Below are 27,933 nucleotides of genomic sequence, written 5' to 3'. Positions count from 1 at the left end.
ATTTAAAAGCAACTGTGAAATGCTGAGTTCTAGTCTTGTTAAGTTGTTTTCCTTTACCAGCTCTATGAGTATGACACTGCCTTATTGGGCCCAGAACAATGCTTGATTTTCTCTAAATTATAAACACATTTGAAATACAAATTGTTCAACCTAAAACATGTCCTATTTGTGTGCTTGATAAATTATAAGCTTACACTTCTTAGCTGAATGTTTGAGGTGCGCAGCTATGAGGTCAGGGAGGCCTGTCACTTTCACTAGAGATGCCTAATAAGCCTGTACTTCTTTGTATTAAATACCAAGGATAATACAAGAATAAAATGATAATAATAGAATATTGCAGATTTTAATGGCCTTTCTTTGGCTTTTGACTACATGGGTAGAAATTTGTTATATTTGACTGTTAATACAGACCTTAGACTGAATCTAAGTCAAGAGAATGTCAGTAAGAATGGTCTCTTTATGCTTCAGACGATAATTTCCAAAATGATTGAAAAGAAGATGCATTTTAGTACCCCTTCACATCTCTTTAATCATTTCCTCAATAATTTGATTCCATGTTCAGAGGATTTGGAAGCATTTCCATCTTCAAGAGTGAAGAGTTGGCCAAGCATTCTCTCATGACAGAGACAGCCTGATTTTAGCACTATAAATTAAGAGTGGCCTTAATAAAGTAGTGACTGCTATCACATCCTGGAAGAAAGAAGACTTGTAGATTAACTACTTTAAAACCAAAGTCATCCGTAGTGGTAGCTGTCTTATTTTAACTGGTTTGTAAATAATAATCTCACATATGGCTGTCTAGAAGTATGTTTTGGAATAAATTTATATTGGAGTTTCTAATAGGAAGCTTTTTTCCTTGAAACTATGGGTGCTTTACTGAAAACAAAACAAAAAATATTGTTGGTTGGGAAGTATAGTTAGTTACAGCTACTTAAGACTCTCTCCAGGTTAAAATTAGACTGGTCTTGATTTAGGAGCAGAATTCTATGGATCTATCTATCTATCTATCTATCTATCTATCTATCTATCTATCACCCACTTTGGTCAGGGACCACCTTACTTTTTTAGAAAATTATGGATATAGGTATTTTCTTGGCTTATCTCTTATATTCAAGCAAACATCTTTGTTAGGCTACTTAATTATCCTAAAAGGATATAAGTTCTAGTTCCACATTGACTACTTGTTAAAACTAAAATCAATACTAAAATCAACCTTGGGACTAGATGCACCATAGGTGCTTGTCAGAATATAATCTCGAACTATCTGTTACTCAATACCTTCAAAAAGTCAAAAGTGAGAAACTATATAGAGAGAAGAGTGCTTGGATGCTAGAAAGTCCACTAAATTAGTGATTATCAAGAAAGAATGATATTTTCCCTGAATAATGATATCAGTCAGAATAAGTTGGCTATGCCACAGTAACAAAGGACCCCAATTCTCAATGCTTAGTCACTCATGCAAGAAATACATATCTATCATTGGTCATCTGTGACTTTGATCCCTATTTTTTTTTTCTCCTGGGATGACGGGGCAGTCTCTGTTTTGAGCATTTCAAGTTTGTGGTGTAAGTACAAGAGATGTGGAGAAACACAAACTGATTGTTAAAGTTCATGTCTGCAAGTGCCACATGTCACTTCTGTCCACATTTCACTGGCTGAAGGAAGTCACTTGGGCATTTCTGAATTCTGCACTGTGGGGATGTATACTCCTTCCCCAAAGAGGGTTACTGGAGAAGGAAAATCAGAATATTTGGTAAAGAACAATATAATTTTCCATACTCCCCTTTGAGGGTATATATCTTCAGAATAAGAAGATGCTTTTTTTTTCAATACTCAAGCCATCCATTAGAATCTGATATGCCCCACAAGAGGAGCATGCCTCCTCACTCAAACGTATGGAGAATCATGGTGCTACTGTGCTACTATTCTTGATGGGCATGGCATTTCCATTTGTTGGTCTCGAGCAGGAAAAACAATGAGTACTACTATTATAGATATATTATTTTCAATCACTTTCTTAATCAGACCACGTCAAACCATGAACTTACATTTAAATTTTCTGCTTGACCACTGTATACACTGTGAATCCCCACATCCCAATTGCCAAAGCAAGTCATATGACCAACCCCAATTTAATGGGGCAGAGATATATAATTTTTTTACAGAGAAAGAGGAAATGAATAACTGGCAATAATATAATTTGCCATATTATCTTTAGCCAATATTTTTCTTGTTAAATCTTGATCACTTACCAAAGAAAGACTAAGCATATTACTTCTAGTTCCTCACAAATAAGCATTCAAAAATATTTGCTAGAAAGCTTAATGAAAATGTGCAAGTTGCATAATTTCCTCAATCCATGGAAGTTCACTTTATAATCATAGGAGGCACTGATTTCCTTGTCTCTTTATAGATTGTTTCTCCCACTTGAGAGGGAATTATTTTTACCATTTCCAACTTACATTTGATTTGAATGATTTACAGTCTTCCTTGGGGGCAGTTTTCTTTCTCCAGAATTTTTCATACAAAGAGAAGAAGAGTATAGATTTTGAAGTCAGGCAGATCTGATAGTAAATTCTAGCTCTATCACTTTGTATCTTATGACTCTGTCCTCTTTGAGCTTCCCTTTTGTCAACTGGGAATTGGATGAAATGCCTACACCATTGAATTGCTGTCAAGACAAAATGAGATTATTTATAGGATACCTAGTATAGTACTGTAGCAAGTACTTAATACATGCTAGTTTTTCTTTCCCTTTAAAGTTGTCCAGCTGAAAGAGTAAATAGAATTGACTATCTTTGTGAGTAATATGTCAGGACATCAAATTGTACTAGGATCACCAATTGTGATAAAAAATCTTCTAGAAATTTGGAAGTGTCACATTTCCTTCTTCCTATTCCAAAAAAATGACTTATAGAAAATTTAAAACTCCTTTAAAATTCTCTTTCTGATATCATGAAGGACAAAGTAATTCAGTAGGAAACTGAGTCTTTCTACAACTTTGAGGTAAAGCGGTAGAGACAAGTGGATGGAGAGTCTTTTGCATTGTGGATCTACAGAAAAGATGACAGTAGATAATCTCTAAGGTAGCTTTCAATGCCACAATTCCATGGAATATATGTGTGTGTGTGTGTTAAAATTTCCTCACTAACTTTACAATGATATAAAGTCAGATTATACCAAACAGAAGCCATTGTCACTGATTCCTTTGATTGGATGATAACTATTTCAATTAATCCTTTGACCGTCAATTTAAATAGAGTACTCATCACCCAGAATTGTCATCTTTGTTTTCTAATGATATCATTTATTCCCTCCATAATGATGATTTAATGATATCCAAACTTTTTTGTGATCTGAGATAGATTGTAGAGGAAGAGTTAGGTCCTACTATAATTCTGAGTTCCATCCCTCTATTTCAAAATGTCAGGCCCTATAGAACTTTGAAGGAACCCTAATTTCTGTTTCCCCACCAAATTACAGAAATATAGCACCTCTACCTCTTAGGCAAGACACCTGAAATAAGGACGTTTCCTGAATGAGGAGTGATATCTTTGTATGTACTACAGAATTAAACACAATATTCAAGGTAGCCATTGGTGTTAGTGGGAAAAATGTTTTCTCTGGACAACTGCTTATGACCTCTTAGCATAGTGATCAAGAGAGCAGATATGGCAAGAATGTGCGGGATATAGGAAAGCTGACAATTCTGTTGACAGTTTTTGCTTGGTTGAATCTTTCAGTGTAACAAGGATTTCTTGACCCTGACTAAAAAGCTATAAAAATGAGAGGGCACCATTTTCCTTATACATCTCCCACAGGCAGACTTGAGAACTTCTGTTACTTTTCAGTGATTTGTGGGAATGGAACAGTTTATTTAGACAAGGAAAGAGAGAGAGAGAGAGAATGGATCTATATTTTATTTTTCTGAAAAGTTGGAGCCATTTATTTGTTCAAATTTTAGTAGAGATTCATCTACTAGTTACTGAGATCTTCCCAGGAGCCACCTCTTGAGATGTCATAACCAGACAAAACATCAGCCAAGAAAGGGAAGGAGAAAACATATGGCTTCCCACCGCTGAAAAGCAGATCAGGCTGCGGCATACAGCACAATCTGCAAGGCCAAAGGCCAGGTATCAGGTCCTGCTTCTCAAATCAAAGCAAAGCCTAGAGCAGTAGTTGTTGAAACCACTTATTCTGATAGTCAGCTTTTTACTTTGCAAAAGGTCCAGTGGAAAGATGAGCAGAACTGAGGATGCTGAAAAGGTACCGTGCTTTCTGTGACACCTTTAAATATAAAATATATCTGAAGGAAATAGAGTGTATAAAATTCTTAAAGTTTAGACATTTTCGCATGTAGGATTCTGCCTTGAACCTTTGATGTAAGCCCTCTTTTCTGCTTCTTTTCATTATAAATTCTTCCCCTTTTCTCATACTTTCGTTTTCTTCTTGCTGAACTCCCCAGCTCTGGGTCCCCACTACACCTCAAGACCTTTAAATCTTAGAATTTTAGTTTCTCCCTGAGAATGTCCAAAATGAAATAATTTTCTTCAAGAGAGTTTGGAGAGCCGGGGCAGAAGATGAATGACAGTTGTATTTGTCTGCTTTGCTCTGAAGGAATCCTCCAGATTTTAAATGTTTTCAGATGGAACGCGTTTGTTAACAATTGTCATTCCAGAAAGCAGAGTCGATTTTCGATCCCATGGAAAATGTGCAATGGGTGAAGTGCTCAGGTACTGTGGCAGAGAGGAAAATGGAGTCCAAGCGCAGGGTTGTGAAGCATTACACTTTAGGAGCCCATTGCGCGTGGTCCACCTGAGGTAACCCTGCTGGGACAATTGACAGGGCAGGAGCAGCCTGTCGCTTTAACTGTCCTCCTCCCCACCTGCCACACCTTTAAAACCTAGTTGTAAACTCCACTTTCTGGGAAACCTTCCTTTTGTGATGCCATTTCATTATGATAAGAAATTCACCTTGCATTTCTTTTGTGTGGTTTTGCTCTCTTTCCAATATGATCATTTGTATCCATTTGTGCATTGCTTTGAAAACATTTCCAGTTATTTTCCCTCTGCCTGTGTGATGTGTGATGCGGGGCCGGTGAGCCGAGGAGTCAAAAGAAAGATTTCTTAGACTCTTAAGATCTGGCAGTAGTGCTCTTTTATTTAGAGAATAGTATAGAATAGCATGGGGACAGGACCCATGGGCAGTCAGGCTGCTGCGTGGGGACAGGGCCCACAGGCAGGAGGAGCCACTGCTGCCCTGAGTTGAGGGTTAGAGCTAATTTTATAAGGCATGGGTATGTGAGTCATCTCTTTACAAGACAAAGGAAAGAACATGAAAAAAAAGTTAAAATGGTATCAGTGCAGGTGGGGTCTGGTCATTGGGTGATCCCATGACTTTTAGACAAGAATCAAATTGGATTAAGTAAAGGTCAGAAGCCACCACCCTAAATCGGTTACATGAGATTGCCAGACAGCAACCAACCCAAGTTCTTGCCTTCCCCATTAAGAGTTTCTAGAAACAAGGTCATCTCCCTTCACCAGGAAGAACTTCTTCCTGGTGCAGAGGGGGAGGCATGGAGATTTCCTTCACAAATGCAAATGTCTCTCCAAGGGCAAGCAAACTCTGCTCCTCGGAGCCTGCTTCTCATCTGCAGTTTTAAAATTAACCAGCCTAAAATAATCCTCATCAATGTGGGTAGCCAATTGTTTTGTGCCCTTTTGCTGGTAAGAACATGCCTTTTATTTGCTTTTTCTTTCTCCTGGTGTCTAGCTCAGCACTGCAAAGCTGGTGATTGAATGATAAGCAGAAACACTCAATCTCATGAAAAATGACAAGGGAGCTTTGGTTGCATGATCTCATCATGAATTTGTTTGTTGTCCAGGTTGTCTGAATGTTACAGAGTCTATTTCAAGAGGAACATTAGCTGCTCTTTCAGCATTAGAACCAAATAAGGAAGCAAGGGAGCTGAGAGAATGTGGAGAGCCGAGACGGAGGAGAAGAATCTAAATGTTCCTAACCAATGTCTTTACTTGTTCGCACCATCTTTTACAATGCCATTGGCATAAAAATCTGAAATTTTCTTCTTTCTTTTTTTTATCTTGATGTAAGAGGTACATAAAAGATTGGCCTCTTTATTTGACTCTATCATTTGCTAACTGTAGCATTTCAGTGCCTTGATTTCCCCACTTCAAAATTGGGAATGAAAATAGCACCTACTTCAGAGTGACATCATGAGGAGTACAGGAATGAAAATATGTAAAACTCTTGGAGCAATGCTTGCATATAGTAAGTGCTCAGTATTTATCAATATCACTATTAGTTGGTTGACAAATAAAAATGACAAGCAATAGGATACAGTGGAGAATATGAGGAAGCCATCTGGTATAAACCTAATTTGGCCTGACCTTGTCTTTCCAAAAGGGCCTGACCGTGGCTGTTGAGCATGCATTGTATATCTGCTTTAGATATTCCCTATGGCAAGAACAAAGTCCCTTGAGATAAAGGTGCAACTTCCCTCCCCCTCCCAATGTTGGCATCTCCTTAAGGATTAAGCATCTTTCCTTAGGCTAGAAACTGATTGCTGCGCTCACCTGTGACCGCCCAGCTCGAGACAATAGACTTGCCTCCTGCTACGCCCTCTGAGATAGCAGACCCACTACCTGCTGTGTCCACCAAGCGCTGTGCTGACAGGGCAATCTTGTGACTATTGTGGGAGGGACATTTCAATCATATGTAAAACGTCCTGCTTGGGGGTATATAACCACTCTGTACACCTCACTTCTTTGGTGCCCTTTCTTCCTTTGGGAAGAAAGGCCCCGGGCCATGGTCCTCAGATTTCAGCTCAGAATAAACTCACCCAAATTTTCATTTATAGATTGGTTATGGATTATTTTAGTCGACATGGTTAAGAAACAAGAAATAAATGCTGATCAAGGTGCCAGTTATAGATTATCCCAAAAGTTGAGGAAAATAAGAATCTTGTGGGATAACAGTAGAATAATCACTGAACATCTTCCTGACTTTCATTCCTGACTTGTCAATGAGGCAGGAAGTTTAGTCTTACAATTATCTGTAGCTGGTCATCTTTTAATATACAAATAACAATGATAATGAAAATTATTTCTCAACGTAACATCTACCAAAGGAAGCTCTTGACAATTATTGTGCTGCATTATTGAGCCATTTTCTCACCAGAAGCTAGTATTTATTAAACAGGATTGCTATCAGATGGAGATCTTCTCTCTAGCTTATTATGTAATTAAAAGAAATAAAGTTTGCATCTGGGAAGAACAGAGAACTTAAGAAGGCAAAGCGTTGTCCATCTACAATACCAAAGGGACAAGATGTGCTGAGTTATTTGCACAGTCTCAGCAACAGAGAGAAGGTGTACTGCTGTGGTAAAAAATAAATTTTTACTCTGGAAAATACCGCAAACTAATAGAGGATATGGTAAAGCATATTAGATTCTATGATGTATTGATTTACTCATACTTCTTGAAGATAATGTGTAAAAATATTGAGAATAATACCATCCTTTACATTTTTATCTTATGTATGAATCAGCAAGAATTTATGAGGTAAGTTTTGGTGTCACGTATTAAATATCATTGTAGTTTAAAGAAACTTTACAGATTCTTGGATAGACCTGAAGCATTAGAAAATGACTGTGCAATGAAAAGAAAATAAGAAGGAAGTGGTAAACATAAAAAGTAATGTCTCTCAGGTAGACATTATCCAGACAAAGTATTCTACAAAGGCGCTCCTCACCTGGACAGAAACTTGGCTCAAGGGTTAATTTGGTCCAACCGGCCCAGTTAACCCTCTGTAATTTAGGACTTTATGAGGATGATGAAAAGGTTAGCTGAAGATGATTAACCCTGAATTGTGGAAGGAGGATTGTACGGCTTATGTGATTAAGTCTGAATACCTAAATGTTTGTAAAGTTTTGAGCTGAGTATAGGATGCTTTTGCATTTATTCTAAAGTTTCTTTTTTCATTCCTAAATTACAAACTTAGCTAATTTTTGAAACTTTTCATTTCTTTTCTTTTCTAATATAAATACTTCAGGCTATACATTTTCCTCAAATTATCACTTTTGGTTTATTACAATATTTCATACATAAAATTTTAATTAATGAACAGTAGTGAGCATTGCTAGCATTTCCACCTTGAGTTTTTTCTTTTCTCCCAAAGTGATAAGTGCAGTATTTGAGAACCTTGGGTTTCCAAAATTTAAAGCGTGATGTTTTTGCAGATTGTTTCTCATTCTGGTTTGTTATTTCGCATAGTTGGTAGAAAGCATTTGATTATGATCTCATTTGTGTTTGACCTTATTCAGCATGAATCCTGAAGGTCTGAATAGGGTATTTCCTTTCAAGAGAGAATTTACACTTGCTTCTGTCAGAAGCTAAAGTTCTACCAACTTTTAATTACTTTGGCTTCCTTTCAGAGTTTAGAGTTTAAGGCAGAAGTCTGGTTTAGCAACCACTCTGGTTGCTAGGCCAGCACTCAAGTCTCCAAATAGCCGGCCTGGCATGGGTACTGCCGTCAGAGAATCTTCTCTTTTGCTTAATATTCATCACTCTCTATCAGAATTCACAGCTCAAATCTTTGTTTTTTTTTTTTTTTGGCTCATTTTCACTGCTGGAACTGTAGGAGAAGATTGGAGGTTTGTGCTACTTTCATTAAGCCCAGCATTATATTAAAAGTTATTTCCTCTCTACCCTACCTCAGGATCTAGTAGGTATGTTGGAAGGGCCTTAATGTATGCGAATTAAGAATCTTCCATTTTTTCAGAAACAATAACTATGATACAACATTATTAAACTTTCCCTTGGATGTAACAGTTTGTAGCTTCACCCCTTTACACTCATCTATTTCTAAGAAGTCATGCGTACCGCCTTCCGCGGTCTGTAGCAGGGCTTGAAAACTGAGCGTGCCCATTGCTTGACACCATTAGTTTGAGAGACTTTGGCTTCTTGAGGGAAATATATTGGCGAATCCTTCAGAGAATGTGCGAAAAAGTCAACCAGGAGTATGCTAAACGAGTTGGGCAATTCTCCTGCTTGTAAGTATCCAATTTAAACAGAGTTTAATGAAGGACAACAGAACCTGAGAAAAGCCCATTTTCAGGTGTGCAGATGGTGTGCCACCAAAGACAATCAGGAGAATTAATTAGAAGAATGATGAGTAGCATTGGGCAGGATCTACCCTCGTGTGCGCTGATGGACACACAGCTATAAAAAACAAATGAACAAGAAGCAGGCTCCTTTGTTTGTTTCCCCCCTTATAATATTTATTTATTTATTTATTTTTTATATATTTTTAAATTTTTTTTTGGATGTACGTCATATTTCGAATTCTGTATACGTTACATCATGTTCACCACCCAAACACTAATTATAGTGCATCCCCACACATGTGAGCCTAATCACCCCTTTACCCTCCCCCCTCACCCCTCCCCCCTTCCCCAATGATAACCACCAGTCCAATCTCCAATGCCATGTGTTTTTGTTGTTGTTGTTGTTGTTTGTATCTTCTACTTATGAGTGAGATCATATGGTATTTGACTTTTTCCCTCTGACTTATTTCACTCAGCATAATACCCTCAAGGTCCATCCGTGTTATCACAAATGGCCGGATGTCATCATTTCTCATGGCTGAGTAGTAGTCCATTGTGTATATATACCACAGCTTCTTTATCTATTCGTCCCTTGATGGGCACCTAGGTTGCTTTCAATTCTTGGCTATTGTGTATAATGCTGCAATGAACATAGGGGTGCAAGTATCTTTATGCCTTTGTGTTTTCAAGTTCTTTGGATAAATAGCCAGCAGTGGGATAGCTGGATTGTATGGTAGATCTATCCTTAATTTTCTGAGGGTACTCCATACTGCTTTCCATAGCGGCTGCACCAGTTTGCACTGCCACCAGCGGTGAACAAAGGTTCCCTTCTCTCCACACCCTCTCCAATATTTGTTGTTTCCTGTCTTGTTAATTATAGCCATTCTGACCAGAGTGAGGTGATACCTCATTGTAGTTTTGATTTGCATTTCCCTGATAGCTAATGATGTTGAGCATCTTTTCATATGCCTGTTGGCGATCTGTGTATCCTCTTTGGAGAAATCTCTGTTCAGATCTTTTGCCCATTTTTTAATTGGATTGTTGGTTTTTTTGTTGTTGAGCTGTATGAGTTCTTTGTATATTTTAGATATTAACCCCTTATCTGATATATGGTTTGCAAATATCTTCTCCCAATTGTTAGGTTGTCTTTTCATTTTATGATGGTTTCCTTTGCTGTGCAGAAGCTTTTTAGTTTGATGTAGTCCCATTTGTTCATTTTTTCTTTTGTTTCCCTTGCCCAGTCAGACATGGGACTTGAAAATATGCTGCTCAGACCAATGTCATAGAGCGCCTATGTTTTCTTCCAGAAGTCTCATGGTTTCAGGTCTTACATTCAAGTCTTTAATCCATTTTGAGTTGATTTTTGTGCATGGTGTAAGGGAATGGTCTACTTTCATTCTTTTGCATGTGGCTGTCCAGTTTTCCCGACACCATTTATTGAAGAGACTCTCCTTTCTCCATCGTATGCTCTTGGCTTCCTTGTTGAAAATTAGTTGCCCATAAACGTGTGGGTTTACTTCTGGGCTCTCAATTTTGTTCCATTGTTCTGTGTGTCTGTTTTTGTGCCAGTACCATGCTGTTTTGGTTACTATGGCTTTGTAATATAATTTGAAATCAAGGAGTGTGATACCTCCAGTGTTGTTCTTTTTCCTCAGGAATCCTTTGGCTATTCAGGGTCTTTTGTTGTTCCATATAAATTTTAGGATTTTTTGTTCTATTTCTGTAAAAAATGTTATTGGAACTTTGATAGGGATTGTGGTGAATCTATAGATTGCTTTAGGAAGTATGGACATTTTAACAATGTTAATTCTTCCAATCCAAGAGTACGGAATAGCTTTCCATTTCTTTGTGTCTTCTTCAATTTCTTTCAACAATGTTTTATAGTTTTTGGTGTACAGATCTTTCACCTCTTTGGTTGAGTTTATTCCTGGGTATTTTATTCTTTTTGTTGCAATTGTAAGTGAGATTGTATTCTTAATTTCTCTTTCTGTTACTTTGTTGTTAGTGTATAGAAACACAACCGATTTTTGTACATTGATTTTGTATCCCGCAACTTGACTGTAGTCCTTTATTATTTCTAAAAGTTTTTTAGTGGACTCTTTAGGGTTTTCTAGATATAAAATCATGTTATCTGCAAAGAGTGACAGTTTCACTTCTTCTTTTCCAATGTGGATCCCTTTTATTTCTTTTTCTTGCCTGATTGCTCTGGCTAGGACTTCCAATACTATGTTAAATAAGAGTGGTGACAGTGGGCATCCTTGTCTGGTTCCTGTTCTTAGAGGGATAGCTTTCAGTTTTTCTCCATTGAGAATGATGTTTGCTGTGGGTTTGTCATATATGGCCTTTATTATGTTGAGGTATTTTTCCTTCTATACCCATTTTATTTAGAGTTTTTATCATAAATGGATGCTGTATCTTGTCAAATGCTTTCTCTGCATCTATTGAGATGATCATGTGATTTTTATTCTTCATTTTGTTGATGTGGTGTATCACGTTGATAGATTTGTGGATATTGAAGCATCTCTGCGTCCCCGGAATGAAACCCACTTGATCATGATGTATGATCTTTTTAATGTATTGTTGTATTCAATTTGCTAGTATTTTGTTGGGAATTTTTGCCTCGATGTTCATCAGTGATATTGGCCTGTAATTTTCTTTTTTTGTGTTGTCCTTGTCTGATTTTGGTATCAGGATAATGTTTGCTTCGTAGGAGGAGTTAGGAAGTCTCCCCTCCTCTTCAATTTTTTGGAAGAGTTTGAGAAGGATAGGTATTAGGTCTTCTTTGAATGTTTGGTAGAATTCACCAGGGAAGCCATCTGGTCCTGGACTTTTATTTTTGGGGAGGTTTTTGATTGTTGTTTCGATCTCCTTACTGGTGATCGGTCTATTCAAATTTTCTGCATCTTCTTGGTCCAGTTTTGGAAGGTTGTATGTTTCTAAGAATTTACCCATTTCTTCTAGATTGTCCAATTTGTTGGCGTATAGTTTTTCATAGTATTCTCTTATTATCTTTTGTATTTCTGAGGTGTCCGTTGTAATCTCTCCTCTTTCATTTCTGATTCTATTTATTTGAGCCTTCTCTCTTTTTTTCTTGGTAAGTCTAGCTAAGGGTTTGTCAATTTTGTTTATCTTTTCAAAGAACCAGCTCTTGGTTTCATTAATTTTTTCTATTATTTTATTCTTAATTTCGTTTATTTCTGCTCTGATTTTTATTATTTCCTTCCTTCTTCTGATTTTGGGCTTTGTTTGTTGTTCTTTTTCCCGTAGCTTTAGGTGCACTTTTAGATTGTCTATTTGGGATTTTTCTTCCTTGCTGAGGTAGGCCTGAATTGCTATAAACTTCCCTCGTAGAACCGCTTTCGCTATATCCCACAGATTTTGGCATGTTGTGTTTTCATTTTCATTTGTCTCCAGGAATTTTTTGATTTCTTCATTGACCCAATCATTGTTCAGTAGCATTTTGTTCAACCTTCACATTTTTGTGGCTTTTCTCTTTTTCTTTCTGTAGTTGATTTCCAGCTTCATACCTTTGTGGTCAGAAAAGATGCATGGTATTATTTCGATCTTCTTAAATTTATTGAGACTTGTTTTGTGGCCTAATATGTGATCAATCCTGGAGAACGTTCCATGGGCATTTGAAAAGAATGTGTATTCTGTGGTTTTTGGATGGAATGTTCTGTATATATCTACTAAGTCCATCTGGTCTAATGTGTCCTTTAAGGCGAGTGTTTCCTTCTTGATCTTCTGTTTGGATGATCTATCCATTGGTGTAAGTGGAGTGTTAAAGTCCCCTACTATTATTGTGTTACTGTCTATTTCTCCTCTTATGTCTGTTAATAATTGCTTTATATATTAGGTGCTCCTATGTTGGGTGCGTAGATATTTACAAGTGTTATATTTTCTTGTTGGATTGTTCCCTTTATCATTATGTAGTGCCTGTCCTTGTCTCTTATTACAGTTTTTGATTTAAAGTCTATTTTGTCTGATATAAGTATTGCTACCCCTGCTTTCTTTTCTTTGCCATTTGTATGAGATACTTTTTTCCATCCTTTCACTTTCAGTTTGTGAGTGTCTGTGGGTCTGAAGTGTGTCTCTTGTATGTAGCATATACGTGGATCTTGTTTTTTTATCCAGTTGGCCACCCTATGGCATTTGATTGGAGCATTTAGTCCATTGACATTTAAAGTAGCTATTGATAAATATGTATTTATTGCCATTTTGTCACTTTTTCTTTTTTTTTTTTGGGAGTTTTAGTAGTTCTTCTCAGTTCCTTTCTTTTTCTCTTGCTCTCATCTCTTGTGGTTTGACGGCTATCTTTAGTAATATGTTTGATTTCTTTTGTCTTACTTTTTTTCCTGCTTGTTATAGGTTTCTGGTTTGTGGTTACCATGAGGATCCTATTTAATATACTATGCATATAACAGTCTATATTGAGTAGATAGACTCTTTAGCTTGACCTCTTTTCTAAAAGCTCTACTTTTTTGCTCCCCTCCTCCCACATTATATGTTTTTCACATCGTATATATTCTTTTGTTTAGTGTGTCTCTATCCATTACCCTCTTATCATTGAAATAGGTGATTTTAGTACATTTGTCCTCTAACCTTCATATTATCTTCACAGGTAGTTGATTGGCTGCCTCTACTATACTTTTACCTTACAAGTGATTTTATTGCCTGTTTGTTGTTGTTGTTGTTGTTTTGGGTCTTTTTGGTAATTTTTTTTTTTATCTCTATTTGTGGTCATTGCTTTCCCACTTAAGTCTCTTCAGCATTTCTTGCAGAACTGGTTTCTTAGTGATAAACTCCTTTAATTTTTGCTTGTCTGGGAAGCTCTTTATCTCTCCTTCCATTATGAATGACAACCTTGATGGATAGAGTATTCTTGGTTGTAGGTTTTTCCTTTTAGCACTTTAAATATGTCATGCCATTCTCTTCTCGCCTGTAGGGTCTCGGCTGTGAACTCTGCTGATAGCCTGATGGGCTTCCCGTTATATGTCACTTGTGGCCTTTGTCTTGATGCTTTTAGGATTCTCTCTTTGTCTTTAATTTTAGACATTTTGATTATAATATGTCTTGGTGTGGGCCTCTTTGGGCTTCTCTTGTTTGGAGCTCTCTGTGCTTCCTGAACTTGGATGTCTGTTACCTTCCTCAGGTTAGGAAAATTTTCCTCTATTATTTCAACAAATAAGTTTTCTGCCCCTTTGTCTCTCTCTTCTCCTTCTGGGACCCCTATAATCCGAATGTTAGCACACTTGATATTGTCCCAGAGTTCCCTTACACTGTTCTCATTCTATGTAATTCTTTTTTCTCTTTTCTGTTCTGCTTGGGTGATTTCCTGTAGTCTTTCGTCTAGCTCACTGATCTGTTCTTCTGCTTCCTCTACTCTGCTATTGAGTCCCTCTAGTGAATTTCTCATTTCAAGTATTGTATTCTTCATTTCTGATTTTTTTTTTAATATATCTTCCAGTTCTTTGTTGATGTGCTCACTGTGTTCATCCATTCTTCTCCGCATATCTGTGGACATCCTCATTATATTTTGTTTGAATTCTTTGTCAAGTTGGTCGCTAGTTTCTATTTCACTTTGTTGTTTTGTTGGGGTTTTGTGCTGTTCCCTTGCTTGAGAAGTATTCCTTTGCCTCCTCATTATGCCTCTTTCTCTGTGCTATGTCTTTGTACTAGGTGAGTCGGCTATGTCTCCTGACCTTGGAGAAGTGGCCTTATGTATGAGATGCCTTACGAGGCCCAGCAGTGTGCTTCCCTCTCGTCACCAGTCCATAAGAACCAGGAGTGACCCCTTTGTGGGCTACTTGTGTTCTTCTGCTGTGGCAGGGTTGCTCCCACTGCAGGAACCCAGGGAGTCTGATCTTTCCTTCCCTGGCCAGCTGTTTGTAGATCCGGTTTGGGGGGCCTCAGCACTGCTGGCTACAAAGTCTGTCAGCACACTCTTATTGCAATTGTCCTCTTAATTGGGTTGGTACCAAGTGTAGCTGGTTGCTAGGCTCAGGGGTGTACAGTTGTGATAGGCCTGAGGCCAAGAAGGCTGTTGTCTGTTCTCTTAGGAGTGCAGCTAGCCCTTGGCATGGGGGCACTCAATTGTTTCAGGGTTTGAAAGGTGGGGCTGATCCTTTTTATGGCTATTTGTGAAGCACAAGTCTTCTGCTGCTGATAAGCCCCACCCCCCACCGGACCACACAAACTGTCAACACAGTCCTGGTCTGTGCACACTTCCCAACCCCCTGGAGTATACCCCAATGCCACACTGCAGAGGCCCCCACCTCTCCCCTAATGCCCCCCACAGTTCACCAGGTCCTCACACCGGCCCTGCCCCACAGAGGCAGACACCCTTGCCTGCCTGTAGAGGATCAAGGCACTCAGTCAATGCAGGTTGAAAAGTAGCCTGAGGGCTTGCTGTTAGGTGGGGCCAGTCCCTAGGGTGGGTTGCCTGCCCTGGCTGAACTGGATTAAATCTGTGCTCTAGTGGGTGTGGTAGACCCCTGGGCTAACAGCCCAAGGGATGCACCTCAATAATCCCTACCAGTGTCTGTATCAGCATGCCTGGACCAGCTCAGAACACTGGCCCCCACCAATGTCTCAGTCCCCGGAGAGGATCCTCCTCTCACCAAGATGCGCCCATAGCCCACCAGGTGAGTCTTGTTTCACCAAAGGACAGTCAGCCTTCTCTCTGGTGATTTTAGGTTGTTGCAATGAGTGAGTTTGTGCGTGGGCACTTTAAGACCCGGATCTTTTCGGCTTTCAGCTGATAGCATTTCTGCGGGTATCCTCGAGGCAGTTAATAGCCAGCAAAGCCAGACAGAAAGAACCCCCCTCGGTTGGGCTGAGTCCGAAGGATGGTTATAGCAGTATTGCCCCTGCTCCGGACTGCACTCCTCCAGGGAGGGCTAGTACTTTAGGGTGGCTCCCGTCTGGCCAGCTGAGAAACTCCGCTGCTCCCAAAGGTGGCTGTTTTCCTTTCCTGCCGGAGTTACTGCCTCTTCTGCTTTCGTCAGGACTGTCCCTTGTCGTGGGGGTTCTTTTTATCCAGTTTTCAGTTTTCAATCCAGGGTGATTCTTCCCAAAATTGTTGTAACCTGATTGTGTTCATGGGAGGAGGTGAGTTCAACGTCTGCTCACAGTGCCATCTTGATGAGATCTGCCCCCAGCAGGTTCCTTTGATAGTATAGGGCAAGGGTTGTTGGAGATGGGGGCTAAGATTTCCCATAGGTAGATAAAGATACCAATTGGTTAAGAACCAATAGGGTTTATATTTGTTAACTTTTCCCCTTGTAGCTCTAACAGTTAGGCCTGTACCTGTTTTATTTGCAGCCTGAATTTGAAAGATCCTCTTTTTTTATGCAACAATTATTATACAACCTGGATTTGATGAGATAACTACGTGCAGAAAATAATGCAATTAGCCCAGATACAAAGAAATGGTCAATTTCCAGGTGTGTTGAAAAATTAATATAAAAGATTGTTCTACAGCATCACATTCCATTAAAACAACAGCATTAACAATAAAAACTGTATAATGAAAAATATTAGAAAGGTCCAACAGATATGCAACTTATTTCAAGAAATAATTTTGTACAATTAAGTTCTAATACAGAAAAGTCTTGGCTGTCTTTTGAAAATTTTATTCCTTCATTTGCCAAATATTTATTGAATGCTTGTGTGCTAGGCACTGTTATAGGAATTAGGAATATAGCTTTGTATAGATCAGATGAAATTTCCTCTTTCAGAGCTTACATTGAAATAGCAAGGGACAGATAATAAACAAATAAACATATACAATATCAGGTAGTAATGAGCGCTATAGAGGAAAATAAAGCAGAATAATGAGAATGCGAATTGTTTGGAAGTGTGTGAATGTGTGTGTGTGTGTGTGTGTGTGCACACGCATGCATGATTACTTTTTAGATCAACATGTCTGGTAAAGCCTCTCTGATAAGGTGACATTGGGTCAGAGACCTAATCTGAGGGCAGAGAGCCTTGTAGATATCTGGAGTAAGAATATTCCAGGCTGGGGAATTAGCGCATATGTATTCCCTAAAGTGGAAGCATGCTGAATGCATTCACGGGACAGCTAGAGTACAGAGTAAGGGTGTGTGTTGTATTTTCTATCAGAGAGGTAGTATAGGACCAAACTTTCCATGATGCTAATGTGATTTTCATAGACATTCTAAGCTATAACAGCAATTAAACTCTCTAGAGGTTAAAAACATATATTATGTAGGATGTGACCATTCCCTGATTATTGATTGATCACTATCTACCTAGCACATAGCACTACGCTAAGAGTTTTAAGACTTAGTCCCTGTTTGTAATGTTCACAATACTATTCTGGAGACAACTATTTTGTCTGCTCATTATCTTTGAACCATGTCCCTTTTCTTTTCTAAAATGATGCCCTTAGGACTATGTGGTTTTTCTTAGACTGACCAATGTCACCACCTTCCTGGTCATCAGTCTTGACAGGTGGGCACCTTTATGCCTGGAGGCTTTCCTTCCCTCTGTCTCTTTTATAACGTCTTGATGTTGGAGGAAACTTCTTGAAGTTCTCCAATTTTCCTTTGGTTGCAGAAGACTTGAGGATCTACTTCAATTTTATTTGTCTACAGATTTCCTTCTATGACTCAGGGATCTGGATAGGAAAGTCCCCTGTGGGTTCTGTCACATACGACCTCCCCTGGTTCCCACTCCTGCACCCCAACAATCAATATTAGGGGCTAGGGAACAGGGACATCTCTCTAGCAATTCATTTTTCTTCTTCCAGATAATCCTCCTCCCCGAAAGCTGATCAAACTCTGGGAGTGGGTTAGCGTGAACTTTCATCTAGTCTTTTTCTTTTCTTTCTTTTTTTAAAATTAAGACTTTATTTTGGGGGGGCATTTTAAGTTTCACAGCAAAATTGAAGGGAAAGTACAGAGATTTCCCAAATACCTCTTGCCCCTACACATGCATAACCCCCCATATCAACATCCCCCAGCAGAGTAGTACATTTGTTAAAACTGATGAACCAACATTAACACAATCTAGTCTTTTTCCATCCTTTATTTATGTACTAAACATTATACCTTTTTTTCTTGAGAAAGTTGCATTTGACATCTCACATCAAATTTTTGGAACCCAAGCCTTATTCTTTCTCCCAAAGTGTAGGTTTTAAGATTAAAATTCTTTGGCTTTCTAAATTATTGTTTCTTCCATGAATTTCAAAAGTCTACTTTGAAACTCAAAAGCCAACAGGTTGGCTTTCTGCTCTCTGGTTCTGGCTATGTAGCCTCTTTTCTGAGGTAATAAGCTTGCAATGCCTTGAACTCATGGACAAGTTCTAATTGGGAACAAAGAACTTGTGTATGAGCATATTTAAACCTTATCCCACCATATGAAAAAGTAAGTGAATAGTTGAGTTACGTATGTGGTGTTATTACCGAGAACTGATTTCATAAGTGACACACAGAATACCTCCATTTAGCATACACATCCCCTCAGACTTCTGTCTCTGGCACTTCTGGATTTGAAGTTCAACAAATACTTATTGGATTTCTTGTCTGTAATATTACTGTAAGAGAAAAATAAAGATGTCTATGAAGCCCTGCTCTTCTAATATGAAAAATAAGGCATGCATACCAATGCCTGCGAGGTGTCTGAGCACTGATATAGTTTTAGCCTAAGAGACATGATTGGATTAAGCAATTAGAATGACTTGTTTTGGTGCCCTTTCATTGCCAATTATTTCTTTTGGAATTCTTCTTATCTGACCTTTAATTTTTGTATTTATTTTGGCTCTTTGTTTTCAAATATTATCTAGTTGATTTAACATATAAATCTATACTTCCAGCTCTGAGGTAAAACCTATATATTCTTGTACAGAAATCTCTGGTTGGATGTCTCATAGATATCTTAAAAGCAAATGAGCAAAAATGAACTACATTTTGCCTAAACATGCTCCTTTTTCTTTCCGCATATATGATCATGTTCTATCAATTTTATAGCCTTAATAGTTCTCATATTTTTCTTCTCATTTCTATCAGCTGCTACTACCTTAGATCAGGTCCTTATTATCTTTCCTGTACTAAGCAAATGAACTCTTAACTTCTTTCCTGCATAAAGTCATCCTCAGATTTCTTCTTATATGGTTTTCCTGTTTGATGCAATTGTCCCTAACATCCTTCAGTGTTTTCCTCATTACCTTCAGGGTAAAACGCAAGCTTCTTAGGCTAAGAAAGAAGGCCTTCATTATCACACAAATCCTCCTTAAAAATGATGTGCTTAAAAATCACTCTGGGAAATTGTTGAAGTACAAATTCTAGAGCCTCATTCTTAGAGATTCTGGTTTGTTGGGTCTGGGGTTAGGCCCAAGAATTTGCACTTCTATCAGGCACCCCAGGTTACACAGATGCTAGAGTCTTCAGAACATCCTTTGGAGAGGACTGCCTGAGACCATAAGCTCCGTGGAGGCAGGGACCATCTTGTTTGCTGTTTTTCCTTTAGTACCTAGTAGAGTGCCTGATCTTCAGTGAGCTCTCAATTCATATTTACTGAATGAATGAATCTATACCTATATCCTTTCAGAACTTTACGACTCCCTATCAGCTGTCTCAGAAAAAGAGAATATACAAATCCATTTTCCTTCTCACACCTTTGCATATTGCACATGCTGACTAGGCTGCCTCATGCTAAAAAAAAAGAAGGAGCACAACCAGGCTGTACCTAAATTTTCTGATGCATTTGAACACAGCATACAATTTTGATTCCATGATAAAAGTTAAAAATTGCAGTTATGTTAAACTGTTAGAAAATGTAGAAATAAATGAGAGAAGAAACATTAGTATCTTAAAAGATTTTTATGTATGTGTTTCTGTGACCCTTCAAATGCATTGGTACTTAAGTAAAATTTTCTTGTTTAGCTTTTTAAAAAATATATATATATATATGTTATATAAAGGCATATCTTTTGGGTTAAAAATATGGGTTTCCAGGGTTATAAATCTATGTGGTGAGCTCTAGCAGAGATCCAAATTTAGAAATTTTAGAAGAGTCTATAGGTCATAGCTCAGGTACAAAACATATCCCTGTATTTCTGGCTCCTTGACGGGGCATTGCAAGTCCCTCCTTAAGCCGGTGCTTGTTTTCCTGTGTAGCTTCATACAATCAGTTTGCTTAAAACGCTTGAATGGTTTCCACTACTCTTGGGACAAAACTCTAACTTTTAATGCTGCCTTGTAACACCCTGAGTGACCCTGCTTCTTACCCTACGCCTCTCTTCCTCTTCTCTCTATTCTTCAGTGTTGTTTTCCCTTCAGTTATTTGAATATGCCTTCTCCTCCCAACCCGAAGGCTGCCTAAAATGCTGCCTGCACCGTCATAACCCCTTAACCCGAAGTCCTGTCTGTTTCTCAGATCTCAGCTCAGAGCTTACCTCCTTAGGGATGCTTTCCCTTCTTCTCCTTATTCCAGTCAATCAGTTCTCTTTGTATAGATTCTCATGGCTCCATGTACTATTCCTTCCTAGCATGTCAAAAAATGTCATGCTATTTATTTTTTGATTGTATCATTGATACCTCTGTTCTCACTGAACTGTGTGTTCATGAAGACAGTGATGGTCTGATTTGCTCACAATTGTACCTTCAGTACTTAGCAGCATGCCTAGCACAGAGTAAACTTCAGTCTATAATACTGACTTAGGCAGAATGAATGAAAATAATTGCTTGTAACATTCCTTCTCTCCCCAAACTTTAAGCCATACAATTTAATACCCCCCTATTTTTGCACAGATTTCTTGTTTATTGGCATACCCCTACCTGATGTTTAAGATAACTTAAGAATCAAATGAGCCTTTGGTTTCCTATTACAACTTCCCTACTCTTTTAGAAATGATCTATCACCAAGTACTGGTTAATTCTACTTTAAAAATAAATCTAACATCCACCTATCTCCATTGCTTTGGCTCTAGGTTCAAATAATTATTGTCTCAGCAATAGGAAACTGAGGTTCTTCTTTCAATCTTAACCATGCCTGTCCCTGTACCACTACCATCCATTTTCTAAGTGAGTTTTTAAAAAGTGTTCATCAGATCAAGTGTTGTTCAATTGCTTTCCATACTCAAGCTCTTTTATGTGGTCTTGTAGCATTTAGACCCTGTCTATACTGGTAGCCTCAACAAGTATCACTGAGCTCCAGTCACATGGGCGTTCTTTTAGTTCTCTGAAACAACTGTATTCTTTTTTGTCTCAGAGAATTCACACATGCTCTTTCTTACTCTCTTCCTAACTAATTCCTACTCATGTTTCAAGTCTCAGTTCAAGTGTCATCTTCTCAGAAATTTTCCTTGATATCCTCAGTCTAAATAAGTCTTTTTGTTATTTTCTGTCGTAGCACTCATTGTTTTCTTTGCGGCACTTATCAAGCTTTAGTATTATGAGTGTGTGTGTGTGTTTATTTGTTTATCTCTACTCCTCACTCCTCTCCTTACCTCTTAGTTTGTAAGTTCCATGAAGGCAGAAACTATGTCTATCTTATTCAACATTGTATCCCAAGGGGGCAGCATGGTATTTTACTCATAACAGACAATTAATAAATGTTTTTTTGATGGATAATTCCTTGCATTACCTGTCATCAAGACTATAACACTTAATTACACGTTTGTTTCACATAATCTGATTCCCCCTAGCAGCTGCTAAGTTCTAATTCAAGGTAATTATAGGTTTTTAAAAAAGTCTATCTGTTTTCCTAGTGTCTACTAAAGTGCCTGGAATGTAGTAGATATGATGATTATTTCTTTAGTGAATACATAAATGTATTAATGTGAATTGTGAGTAGTTCAATATGGATGGAGCATGTGGTTGACAGAGTAGCTAGGTGGGAAGGAAGAAAATCAGAATTAACTGCTTGAGAATTGACCATCCTAAGCCTGCATTTTACACTATGAATAATTAGAAAGTAGGTAGTGTTTGTTAGGTTTCTCCACCATAAAGTTAGTCTTCTTTTCATCTTTCTGTGTAGTCTTTAAAAGGAAGTGACTATGTCCAGCCCATATCTAAGGAGTAGAATTGGGGCTCCTTGAGGGCAGAGTATCTACACTGAATATTTGGAATTCTTCTGTAAGAGTATTTGTCTTATAACAATTTATTATTTGTGTATTTTTATATATTTCTTTAACTAGTTCGAAGTCTTAACTGCTTTTGGACACTATATTACTATCACAATCGTTAATCAATATACCACTTTATCATAATAATAAATATACATTATACTTGGAAAAAAAGAGTATTCATCGTGTCCCCTGCATTAATTTATTTACTTATTTATTCATTCGTCCATTCATTCATATCACTATTGACTCATAGATATTTATTTTATACTTTAGTATTAGTGACAATCCTAATTAACTCATTTTATTGATGAAATTGTTCCAGATTTGGCCATTGGGACATCTCTCAGTTGCCTGCTATACTTTTTTGATATACTGCATCATCGTGTGTGTGTGTGAGTATTTCCTTAATTTCTGGCACTATGAGACGTACAAGCCTCATCTTGTGTATTTCCTGTTCCAGTCCTAGAATCAGCCATTTCTCTGAGGATCCTGGTTTCTTTATTGGAGAATGATATTAGAGACCTTGATCTGGGTGCTAGGTGTACTCATTGGTATTACAGTGTTCTTTTAGGCAATCTCAGATGACAAAGTAAAAAATATATGTGTATATGTCAATCCATGTATATATACATATCTATAAATATTTCTATAGGAAACCATCTCTCTATTAAGCTGAATATGAGTTCATACTGATGTCTTGAAATCTAATCTGTGACCACATGGGTCATTTTAGCCTCTTTCCCTCGCTTCTGTGTAAACTCATACTCCAGCAGTGAGAGAAACCTTACTTAATCGTTCCGTTCCAGTTTACATGTTTAACAATATCAGAGTTGTTACCCCATAATCCCATTAGAAATACCATTATCAACTGACTAAAAGGCTTATGTGTAGTTTTTTTTGCCTTTAGTCTTATAGACTCCATTCCTTTCCAAAGTTACTTAGATCAGACCTTTTCTCCCCATCCTCTTCAGTGAAATTGTTTCATACATTTGTACTACATTTAGATTCTCTTGTCACAGCCTGCATTCCTTCCTGAGATAACTTGATCTCCTAAATGATTGTTTAAAATATATTTGCATACTTTATGTCACTCTTTGTGCTGTAAAGTTCTATGGGTTTTGACAAATGTATAACATCTTGTATCCATCATTACAATATCATACAGTGCTTTACCTATTTCTTTCAGAAACTGGTCATTATGTACATAGCTACTTTGTCTTTATTTTCCTCCCTTTCCTTTCTGTTGCCATGTACTTTTAAAAAGCATGTACCTTTAATTCCTTTCTGGAGGTTTTCCTCTTCTCTTCTGTACTCTCTGTCCTAAATTGATCTATAGGTAACTCATCTTCCTGGTGATTAGCAAGATGGAGAGATCTTCTAATACTGCTTCACTGTGGTTTCAAAATGGAAATAAAAAGGAAAATACATCATACTTGTCTAGTACCTTTTATTTAGCACCTTGGTAATTGTTTAATTTACCAATTAAGCAAACCTCCAAATGAGATTTTTATAGATGGTTATGTTGAGACAGAAGACCTTTCCCAAGGTTACAGAAAACTGCACAAATCATAACCGTGGAAAGAGTATTTCATTTCCTTGTGCATCTACTCAGATAAGGTTGCCTCCTCAATAATGAATGAGAAAAATAAATGATATTTCCCCATCTCTCTTTTCCTTCCTCCCGGGAACCTGGTACATTTAGGAAGCTAGAATATTGGATAGCACCCAGCTCCATTTGGGAGTCTTTCAATGGCATGGTTTTAATCCAATCTTGCTTCTGGTATTTAGGAGACCAGACATATAATCTCTGTCTCTGTGGGGGATCTAAGTGCCCACATGCTTTTCTCGCCAATGCTGTCTGCCTATTTTTGCCCAAAGACATAATAACTATTTTAGGTAACTTCATACTGCGACAAGGCTGTGTTATGTAAATGAAATGAAGACATTTTAGGCTGAATTAATGGGTGATTTTTAAGACTAGACAATTTGGGGAAAATGTTTCTGCCATTTGGGCAGAATTTAAAACTTCCTTTACAGTATTGACTTTAGCACCCACTTGAGAAGATATTTTTTCTCGAGTTACAGTCTTATTCTCTTTGTTAATCAGTCTAATACTTAGTTACTTACAGCGTGTTTATTATCTGAACACAGTGCAGTTCTACGAATTTGAAACTTTCCTTTCAAAGCTAGAGAATTAGTTTGGATAAATTATGACAAGTATTTGCTTTGACATATTTTAAAGGTAATTTCTAATACATAGAAGGTATTAAATATGAGATCTATTTGCATAAGGGAAAATATAATGAATATTTTGTTAACTTATAAAATATGTAAACTTGTAAAATAAAATTAGATTTCTCATGGAAAATTAAAAATCATGAGACTTTTATGTTCCGGAAAAATAAAATTTCTTGAAAGTATTGTCCTTACACAGATGCATATAGATGTGTTAATATTATGTAAACAAAGCATTCTTTTTAAAAGAAGTAGAATAAAAAATTTATATATCAAATAAACTGTTTTATTCTACTTTTCTAACCATCTACTTCCAAAGATTTTCCTGATTTTCTGACTATCACTGGCACCAGGATTCTACCAGGAACCAAGCTCAACAGCCCAGTATCAGGTGTGACTTACTCTCCACTTCTTCCATCCTATCGTATGCCATATTCTGTCGATTTTACCTCATTGCTTCTTGAATCTCATTTCTATGATTACTGCCCGCCCCCTAGGTATGCCTCGCCATGATTTGTATTCGTGCTGTGGAATGTTGAAGCCTGCCCTCTCGATTGCTTTTTCTCCCTGTCTTAGTATATCTTACGTACTGCTGACAAACTGACCCACGTGAAGCACTGTTCAATCACCATTTCTGCTTACTCTGTTGACAGTTTCCCCCACTGCTACTAAATTAAATATATATTCTCCACTGTAGTGCTCGAGACTTTTTCGTCTTTGGACCCCAAGAACTTTTTTAGCTCCAGGAAAACAGAACTATTTGCTGTTCCCTAACGTTGCCCCTCCCCACACCCTACCCCAACTTTCTTACTTCTCTCCACTCCCATGTTAGCTAGAATGTGTTTGGTAGCAACAAGCGCAATGAGATGCTCTGCAATAGGGGAGGAGGTTGTTCCATGATTACGAAGTTCAGGAGGGGGGCATATACTGTGTGTCCTTCTTGGAAGACAATGCGTATTCCCCCATGAAAGGCTGCAATGACCTGCAACAAAGAAGCCTGTTTAGTTCTGACTAGCTTTCCTAGACTTCTTAGACCGTAGAATGCTTTTCACTGTGCACCCTTCCTTTACATATTGTATGCTTTTGTTCAGGCTGCTGCTTCTGTCCGCCATGAACTCATCTCCATGGCTTCCATGTGCAACTGGCAAAATCCTCTCTTCAAAGCTTATCTCAAATGCCCCCTCTGTAGCAAATCTGTTCTTGAATCGCTATCAAGCATAGGTCTCTTATGTAAACTTTCGTAGCACGTTTTTTGTACCTTCTTATGGCACATACCTTACTCTGACTTTTATTCAATTATTTGTGTTATTGGTTTTAACCACTTACTGACTGTAAACTCCCTGAAGATAACGATCGTGTCATGTTTATCTCAATACCATTTCCAGGGATAATACTATTTCTTGTACATGATAAGAGTTCAATAAATATTTATTGTATTGAGCTTTATAATAATAGCAACTTTCTATACCTTTTGGAACACATTATCTGATTTGCTCCTTATCACTCTGCAAGCTGGGCAGGGGATATCACCCTCTTGTTTGAGGACTGCAACCAACACAATTTCTTGTCTTTATGTTAAAAAATGCTGGAGACAGGCATACTTTACTTTCCCAACATCAAGAATAAATGAAACAGAACTTAGCTGCTTATTCCGGAATATACTTAATCTAAGAAGATAAAACTGTGAAGCAACGCAAACAGTATTTTTTATCAAGATTATCAACTTGCTCATCGAGAATCCCTACAAGACCTTCACCTCAATGGGCCAACCAATCCGAAAGTATTATGTCATAAGTTCTGCCCCATTTCAATCTTTGAAAGACTTGCTCTGAAACCACCCAGCCTAGGCTCTAAAATCCTATAATATTCTCTCTTCTTTGTCTGACTCCAATGTTCGAGCTTAGGAAGGTAAAGAGGGCTCAGTAATGAAAACTGAGAAGGAAGAGCCATAAGGTAGGAGGAGACTCCTAAGAGACTCCTTGGTGTCCTGGAAACCAAGTGAAGAAAGTGTTTCAATAAGAAGGAAGTGATTAACTACCCTGGAGTTTGCTGATGGGTTAAGTATGGAGAGGGCCCTGTTGACATCTTGATTTTAGCTAGCAAGACTCATTTCACATTGAATTGTGAAGGTGTTGTAAGGCAGAATTATAAGATAATAAACTGTGTTGTTTGAAGCCACCAAGTTTGTGGTAATTTGTTACAGCAGTAATAGGAAACTAATATGGCTAGAAGAGAAAATGAGTTGGAGTGGTTAGATGGCCAGAGAGTGAGATGCTTGAAATTGACATTATGGAGGGAGGGCAGTGGTTGGTAATGAAAAGGTCTGTAGCAAGACCAGAATCGAGGTAGGGTGGATGAGGATATCGTTGGAGAAGATAGTTAAGGAACTGAGTGGCCAGGGTACAGGATCTGTCTTCTATGTGGACAGTGAAATCAGACAAAGACAGAGGTATTGAGGCAAGCACATCCACGCTGGCCCCTCTCTAAACCATTCTCCATTCTCTTTGAAACCCAAGTCCTATTATACCTTTCTCTTGCTTAAAACTCTCCAATATCTTCTCAGTGATCTTAGGATAAAACCAATATCTATAATACAGTCATTACAATATCTTCATCTGTATCATGTTGTTTCAAATGCTCTGTCTTTAGGAAAGCTTTGCCTAATCCTTGGGCTAAGTTAGAGTTTTATACATTGTGTTTTCACAGCAGACTCCTTTATCTTTCAAAGCATTTCATTTTTTTCCTGTATATTTTTATTCCTATGTCTCTCATAGTTTGTGCACGTGCATGTGTACGAGTGCGTGTGTGATTGATTGATTAACTTTTCCAGTAGATTGTAAACTTATTGAGGGTGGGCACTTTGTCCATTTGATTAACATTGACGAAACAAGTCTTCTTTTTGAAACTACAGTGAGAAATGTTTTTTAGTTGAAGATTTATCTATTCTAGAGTAATAAGAACAAGAGATAATTTTAAAATGGTGTCTGTAGTAATTTTAATATAAAGAAATTAAACATTTGATTGTGTGCCCTCACAGTTGATTTCAGTCTACAAATGGTCTTACTACAGCTGATAATTTATGCCTATTTGCTGGGACTGTTGGTCTTTCTCTGCAATGTCTCTGCCAGACCAGTTAGAGATAGGACTCTGGGGAAGCGTACTTGCTCAGGAAATCTAAACTTTCCTCCTAAACAGCTGTTTTTAGGTCTGGATCAAGGTAGTAGGAAGAGCTGACAAGCCCATTTTCTCCACACCATGTCATGGTCTCCACTTTCAGCTTTATCAATAAGAAAAGTGAAAAATGGCAAAGAAAAATGATGGAAGAGGAATTTTATGATAAGAAGACTTAAATGACATAACTAAACACAATGTGAGGACCTTGTTTGATCCCGACTCAAGCAAACCAACCGTAAAAAATCATATATAAGACAATGAAAGAATTTGAACACTGATTGAATATTTAATGATATTGTATTAGTTG

Source organism: Equus caballus, chromosome 4 (assembly GCF_041296265.1).
Source record: "Equus caballus isolate H_3958 breed thoroughbred chromosome 4, TB-T2T, whole genome shotgun sequence".
In the NCBI taxonomy this organism is placed as follows: domain Eukaryota; kingdom Metazoa; phylum Chordata; class Mammalia; order Perissodactyla; family Equidae; genus Equus; species Equus caballus.
Note: the sequence above shows the minus strand (reverse complement) of the source record.